The sequence below is a fragment of the Oratosquilla oratoria genome, chromosome 15 (genome assembly GCF_046742065.1).
Source record: "Oratosquilla oratoria isolate Oo_2021 chromosome 15, ASM4674206v1, whole genome shotgun sequence".
NCBI classification, from domain to species: Eukaryota; Metazoa; Arthropoda; class Malacostraca; order Stomatopoda; family Squillidae; genus Oratosquilla; species Oratosquilla oratoria.
This window is the reverse complement of record NC_134791.1, coordinates 52334310-52342839: the sequence shown is the minus strand read 5'-3', so window position 1 is coordinate 52342839 and position 8530 is coordinate 52334310.

Genomic DNA, 8530 nt, shown 5'->3' with positions numbered 1-8530 from the left:
CTCGAATGACCTGACTTGTTACAGTAGGTACATTTGAATACAGGAGGGATAAATGTAGAGGAAGGGGAGCTACGAGTAGGAACTGAAGACTGTGGGGGTGGAGAAGGAGAACTACGATCATTGGCTTGTTGCTGAGTACTGCTAATACACAAGGAACCAAAAGGCACTTCCCTAAGGTTACATGAAAGCTTTGTTATAAAAGACAGTAGCGTCTCATCTGTCTTATAGCTGAGAGAAGAGGCAGCTTTCCTTTCAAAAGGCGGTAAGACAATTATGTATAAAAAAACAACAACTCCAAAATAAGGCGGAACCTACCCAGAGAAATAGTGCCATGATCAACCCACTCTGAATGGGCGAGTGAACCTATGGCTTCAACCACAATTTTGCTGGCCTGGGCCTGAGGACGCCTATAGTCAAGAGTGCCCCATATGGATGTAAGAACATCAGCCAGATTAAATCATCATTGAAAATAATTGCATATAGGAGTATGAGAAAAAATAAGGAAATTAGACCGAAAGAGGTCGTAATTATATCCTAAAGACTTGGGGTTGAGACACGATGGACACATCTCAGAAGCCAGAGAATTAGGCACAAGCTGTGACCTTACGAAAGAAATTCTCTCAGACCTTGTAGAAACATTAGTATCGACAATACAATCTTCACTCTGGCGAATAAAATAAAATCAATGGCTTTATAATGGGGATTATCACCATAACATTATAAACAGAAGGATCCTAATGTAACAGTGTGAAAGTATGAGCCATTGTCTGAGCTGGTGTTTGGATATTAATAAAGGAGGGCAGCTTATGTTTAGTAGACATCGCTGAACAAGATCTTGGAATTTTGGTACAACTGCGTAACAATATTAACGAGAAAAAACAAAAAAATATATACATAATTAAGTATTGCGACCGCTTTACAGAAATACATGTTCCTTTACAGGAAAGATGAATCCATCAGGGCTGACGGTCGTAAAACAATGTCCAATAAACAGGAAATAGCTAAAAATAAAAAGTAAACAACAACACCAGTTTTCTTACAAACAACCAAAGAAAACGTGACCGTCAAGAAATGACGTCATGGAAGAAACAAACATGACAGCCAAGACAACACGCCTGGCTATGAGCATATGAAATCTATACAATTTTTTATCACGAAATCTCAAAAGAAGATTACAGGAATGCTTACTACAAAAACTATATGGAAATACACAATACACAATATTGATAAACAATTCAAAATAACCAGTCGGAGACGACGTATTGAAACCGGCAATCACGCAGTCCAATTCTTCATTCAATCTAGGCATAAGAATATAAGAATGAGGGAGACTATAAGAAACCATAAGGCTTACACTAGGCAGCTCCATATCCATCAACACCAGTCATCCCCATCCATAAAGTTGTCTAACCGTTCTTAAAATAATCCAGTCTCCAACCATAGGCAAGCGTTCAACCAATGCTGAAGACGATGACGATAAACAAAAGTTCAAACGAAGCCAGAACACGAAGAAACACGAGGCAATCGTTTCTCAATAAAATCACATGGCGGACCTTGCCAATACACCATTCCTTAGCACCATCACTTCTTAAAAGTTACTAAATCCTTTAACTCTAGAAACTAGAAAGATAAAAAAAAAACACAAATGCAAGCGCAATATGCCGGCCGGCTCCAAAGTTCACAACACTGTAAAGTTCAAAGTTGCGTTTGGAATACTCTTGAATCTTCACATGAAATAGAAAGTCCATATCTCTTTACACAAAGATCACACAATGTCAAATTATTTTATACCGCTACCACTATGTTTAGGGGTGGCCAATAAATCACTGAATATGAATTAATTAATAATAGTAAAGCACTACATATACGAGCGTGCGGTCACTGTCTTGACTTGTGTGCATGTGTGTGTGTGTGTGTGTGTGTGTGTGTGTGTGTGTGTGTGTGTGTGTGTGTGTGTGTGTGTGTGTGTGTGTGTGTGTGTGTGTGTGTGTGTGTGTGTGTGTGTGTGTGTGTGTGTGTGTGTGTGTGTGTGTGTGTGTGTGTGTGTGTGTGTGCGTGTGTGTGTGTGTGTGTGTATGTGTGTGTGTGTGTGTGTGTGTGTGTGTGTGTGTGTGTGTGTGTGTGTGTGTGTGTGTGTGTGTGTGTGTGTGTGTGTGTGTGTGTGTGTGTGTGTGTGTGCTAGCGCTTGTGCGTGCCCGGGCGCGCGCGCATGTATGTGTGTATTTTTGTGAGTGTGTGCGTATATGTATGCTTTTGTGAGCGTAATCGTGGGATGTGCCTATGATTTTTTTTTTTTTTTTTTTTTTTTTTTTTTTTTTTTTTTTTTTTTTTTTTTTTTTTTTTTTTTTTTTTTTTTAGGAAACATTTCCTATAGCTTCTCTGGATTTCATATTCACAATGGGTACCAAAAAACAAATTCTCTCCACTTTTTCGTACCTCGTGACCTTATCCTTCTCAACAATCTTCTTTAAGGTCTCGGATATTTTCTTCTTCCTCTGCCTCCTTCTCATACCCTTCGTTTTATTTCTTTTGTATGCTATTTTCTTCTACATTCTTTTTTCGACTTTTTTTTCTTCTCATTGTCTTTAATCTCGAAACTGGTGTGCAATTCCCCTCCACAGCAGGCAGAAAGAGCATCCAGTTTTAGAACCACCAAGCCACTTCGAGGCTGCATACACCACTGAGCAGTCCAACCCCGTTTTTCCATGCTCCGATTTTCATATCTTTTGCAAAATCTCCTTCCCTCCATCTCTGGTTTTGTGATTATGATCCGCTTTCATCATCATCGTCTCACCAATCACGCGTACCATAGTGCATGTATTGTTACCTTTCTTTCTCGTAAAACTTTTTACTATTTATTTCGTTATACCTTCCTCCCTTTCCACTTTAGTTTTACTCTGTTTTCTTTACCTTAGTTTTCTTTGTTGTTCTCTCTATTCAACTAGACTCATTTCTTTGACATTTTTTCTTGTGGCCACCTCATATAATTTCTTTATTCCCAGATTAGCTGTCACCTACGTTCTAGTTGTTACACGACTTTTTTTTTCATTTATGTACAGTCCCTCTTGGATTTCTTCTACCTATTCAAAAATTGTAGATAAGTATATATATTCCCTATAGCCCTTTATTAAATCACTCATTGTCTCCAATCCATTTCATTAACTATTTTATCATCCTAGGCCTGGGGTATTGGCTGCATGTTATCGTGCGGTATGAATACTGCCTTGTACCACTTTCTTTCAATATACATTTCCATTTTTGCCTCTCCCCTGTGGTAGGAGGAAAAATGAATATTGTCACCGAGTCTTCCCACTCGTGTCGTAAAGGCGGCTAAAACGGGACGGAGTGTGGGACTAGGCATCCCATTATCTGTAACCCTATGGGTATATTCCTATGAGAAGTCTGGGAGGATTTTTCCAACCAAAACTCTAAAGTTTGGGTCTTTTAATGCGCGCGGGTGTAGTACAGATGCGAGTAAAGGGGAAGATATATGCAGTGTGTTTGTGAGAAGGAAGATGGATGTATTGGCATTGAGTGAAACTAAGTTGAAACTGAGGGGTAATTTTGAGTTTGGGAGTATAGAGGGGAAAGTGTCAGGAGTGAGGAGAAGACGAGGAGGGGAAGAGGTGGCTTTGCTAGTGAGAAGATAGATAAACGTGTGGGGTAGTAGAAGGATTTTTTTTTTTCAAAATTAATGTGGATGAACATGAAATTAGGAAGGGAAATGTAGGTCTTTGTAAGTGCATAAGGGCCTGGCAGTGAGGAAAGTGTAGAGGAAAGGAAGACTTTATGGACATATTTAAATGAGTACGTAGAGTGTTTTGGGAGGAATGCCATTGTAGTAATATTGGGGAATCTCAAAGATAGAGTAGAGGGATGAACTAATAGATGGAGTAATTGGGAAATATGGAGTGCCATGCAAAAAATCATAGTGGAGAGTTAAAAGTGGAGATGTGTTAAAAATAGAGTTGATGATAGATAACAGTGTTTAGGAAGAAAATCAAGCACATGAGAGAGGATAGTGGATGGAAGGGTGGTTGATAAGACATTAAAGGACTATTTGTTGGTATCCAGGAAGAGAGTAGGAAGAGTTTTGGATGTCCATGTTCTTAGAGGAGAGAGTGGGAAAATGTCACATCATTTTTTGGTAGAAGGTAAGTTGAGATTGGAAGATAGATGGAGAAAGAGGAAAAGGATGGAAATTAGAGAGGTGCTTAGAGCAAACATTTTAAATGAGAAGGAAAAGAAGCAGGAGTACAAGTAGAAGCTGAAAGAGGTGTAGGAGGTGGTGAAGGTAAAGTAAAGGTAGGAGTGAAAGAGAAATAGGAGTTTCAAGGAGGAAGTGATAAAGTGTGCAATGATGGTATATAAGAACATAAGAACATAAGAATGAAGGAGACTGCAAGAGACCAAAAGGCCTACACTAGGCAGCTCCGTATCCGTCACCACCTGTCATCCCCATCCATAAAGTTGTCTAATCGTTTCTTAAAACAACTGATAGTTTCAGCGCTTACTACATGGTTGCTAAGTTTATTCCATTTGTCGACCACCCTATTAGTAAACCAATTCTTTCCTATTTCCTTTCTAAATCTATATTTGTCCAGTTTATAACCATTACCGCGAGTCCTACCCTGTTGTTTTAATATGATGACATTGTTTGTATCACCCTTGTTAAAGTCTTTGATCCACTTGAACACCTCTATTAGATCACTCCGCAATCTGCATCTTTCCAGAGAGTGTAAGTTAAGGTGCCTAAGAAAGAGGATGGGAGGGAATAGAAAAAAGGGTAGTGAGGGGTTGGAAGATGAAGTGGAGAAGGTAGTAGAAGAAAAAAAGGGAGCACTCAGGTACTGGCTGTGAAGTAAGACAAGAGAAGCATATGAGCGGTAAAGAGGGAAAATAAGTGAAGCAAAACAAAAATAAGAGGAGGCAAAAAAGAGAGTAGATATAAGATGGAGAAGGAATATAATAGATTTTTTCTGAGTAATAACGATATGTTTTGGAAGGAGATTAAAAAAAGAAGGGAAGATGTGTCAGTTAAGCGAAAGGCATGTAGATCAGATGTGTGAAATATTTCAAAATACGCTTACTAAGATGATTCATGCTTACATCCCGTTTAAGGACAGACGCCCCCCAAATCAGGCTCGCCCAAAATGGCTTGACAAAGAAACTGAAAAGGTATTGCAACAAAGAGACAGTCTTATAAGAAATACAAGTGCTCGGGTGCACCTAATGACTATCGAAGTTATGTAATAATACAGAGATATAAAAAAAAAGACAATAAAAAAATGAAAACGACAATATGAAATGAATATTGCAGATAAATCCAAAGAGAATCCCAAAGAATTCTATGGTTACATTAGAGATAAAAAGGTTATTAGGAATCATATTGGCCCACTATTATCTGCTGACGGTCAACTTGAATATTCAAATGAAGGAATGTGTGATATTTTCAACAATTATTTTAGCTGAGTATTCGTAAACGAAACATCTCCAAGTGAACTCCAAACTGAAACCTGTGAAAAGTCTAGGGTGAACTTACTATATAAGAACATAAACGGTAAATATAAATGATATAGATCACGGACTAAAATATGTTATCTCCAAATTTGCTACCGATACAAAACTGTGCTAAATGGCAAATAATCAATTAAATCAGTTACATATTCAAGAATATTTAAAACAATTGTTTGAAAAGTGGCTAATGAAATTTAACATAAATAAATGCAAAGTTATGCATATAGGTAAAAATAACAGTAGGTACGATTACAAGTTTAGAATTTCGTTACCAAAAATGGATAGTGAAAAGGATCTCGGCGTAATTATCACTAACGATCTCAAATCATCTAAGCAGCATATTTCAGCCTCTGAGAAAGCAAATGAGATTCTAGGACTGATTGCGCGATCTTTTGATTTCAAAAATCCATCTCTCATTAATAAGCTATATAAATCGTTAGTTCGTCCACATTTGGGTGGTGTTCTCGTCGGAATGTACCTGTCAGAACATAGGTTTGCCGCGGTATATTTAACCTTACGCACCCTTGGGATAAACACTTCCGTGTTCAGTACTAACGGCTAGTACTATTCCTTAAAGAACAGCTATCTTCCAGAAGAATAGCTAGGATATTTAAAGTCAATCCCATGACTGACCTCTGTTTATTGAATATGTCGATGATAGTATCTACGACAATGATGGCGAAATTCTTGACTCTTTGTGTTTTGTATACAATAATTTAATTTTTTTTTATAATATATATAATATCCTTGTTACAGGATACAGAGGGATATTTTTTTATTTATTTGCAAAATAAATGAAGTTGCTGGAGTGAATATTATTATTTATATCAATATAAATTAATCGAACGCATGTTCTAAGGGGTGACCATAGTTCTGTTCTAAGGGGTGACCATAGTTTTGTCCTGTGCTTGGCGGCCACGAGTCTTAAAGGGGTAACTACACGTGTTGGCTACAGGCTCTTCCCCCGCGCTTCAACACGTCACTCAAAACAGCAAAGAGCCATTGCTCTCGACCGTCACGCACCACCCTAACACCCAGCTACGGTTTCAGCCTACTTAGAGCTAATATTGTGTGCTGTAGTATGTTCTCACCAAGACTCTCTTGTGCTCTGCCATTTTGTATGTCAGCTCATTTTTGCGATCAATGCATTGTTAATTGTACTAATATATACGGTACTGTTAAAATGATAATAAGATTTCTACCTATTTACTGAATGTGAAGTGATTATTGGGGCTGTTATTGTGTTTACATGTTGTGACTATAGAGGTTACCTTAAACCATATGCATCCTGACAATAGCATTCATAATGCACAAATGAGTTAATAAATAACATTTCTAGCGATTTATATTGAATGTGAGATGCTTTTTGAAACGATAAATATACTAACATGTGGTGACCCTAGAGATTAGCTTCAACCCTAGGCGTTTAACAACAGTCCAGTGTCCCTAAAGATACATTATCTTATTTTATCTAATGTCTTTGTTAATATAACTATCTTTTTCCTTTTCAACAAGACCATGAATCCAAAGTGTGCTGCCTCCGTGGATGCTAAAGACTCTACACCAAAGCTGAAGAAAAACATGACCTTGGAGGAGAAGGTTAGGCTCTTGGATTATATATCCCGGGGCATGAATCATAAGTCACCGGAAAAGAGAGAGAGAGAGAGAGAGAGAGAGAGAGAGAGAGAGAGAGAGAGAGAGAGAGAGAGAGAGAGAGAGAGAGAGAGAGAGAGAGAGAGAGAGAGAGAGAGAGAGAGAGAGAGAGAGAGAGAGAGAGAGAGAGAGAGAGAGAGAGAGAGAGAGAGAGAGAATATTGAATGAGAGCACAGTCCAGTACATTAAGAAAAAAGAAGAAGCAATCAGAGAATTGTGCGTGGCCTCCGCCCCTGTCAGAGCCAAGTATATAACAAAGACAAGAGTCAAGGCTATTGAGAAGATGAAGATTGGCCTTTCGTTATGGATCAATGATCAACATCAATAGGGTAACCCTATTGACGGCAATACCACAACAACGAAAGCCAAGGCTCTGAATGAGGGGATGTCTGTCGACCTTCGTGCCTCTGTACCCAGTTCTACCTCTACCCTGGTTTATCCATAAACCCTATCACTCAAAGGTGCTCAAGCGGCGTAACAAGAACCTCCATCCGGTGTAACGGGTGAGAAACAAGAGAGAATGGAGGACGAGTACAATTTTCTTGGGTTGGGTTCACCATTGCTGGTTTGAGGTGCAGTCATACATCAAAAGCCAGAATTTGCCTTTCAATATGTTGCTATGTTTGATATCGCTCCAAGTCACCCTCGTTCACTTGCAGCGATGTTTGAAGACGTGAAGGTTGTTTTCCTACCACCAAACGCCACATCTTTGAACCAACCACTTGATCAAGGAACGTCAAGGCTTGGTACATCTCGAAGTCAGTGGTGAATATATACTATGGACTTGATGATGAACCTTACCTTAAGGTAATCGATTTTTTTTTCTTTAATTATTGAGTGAGGCACTGGAAAAGACCAAGCCTGAAACAATAAAGTACTGGAGGAAGTTGTGGCCTGACTGTTTCCAGGATTTTGAAGTTTTTAAGAGAAACAAGTATAACTGGTGGTAAAGAGGACTGTGGAAATGGCGAGGTAACTCGTAGGTGAAGAGGGAGTCGAGGGCATGGGATAAGAGGAGGTATTAAAACTTGTTCAAAGCAATGAGCAAGGGATGACAAAGGAGAAGATGGTAGAACTGATTCAGTCGGCAAGTGAGGAGGAGAAGAGTGGTGAAGCCGGTGCTAACCAACAACACGAAAGCCTAATGCCAGAGACATTGGCGGACATCATGAGGAAAGTCTCATTCTTTGAATCTGGACTGTATGACCATGACCAACACATGGCTAGGAAAAAAATGCAAATTATTTATGTTTATGGTCGTTAAGAAATTACAGTGTATATTTGTGTTGTTGCATTGGAACGAAAGCATACGAGATTGTCTTATTTATATCTTATGTATTATAGATAAATGTTATTTCAC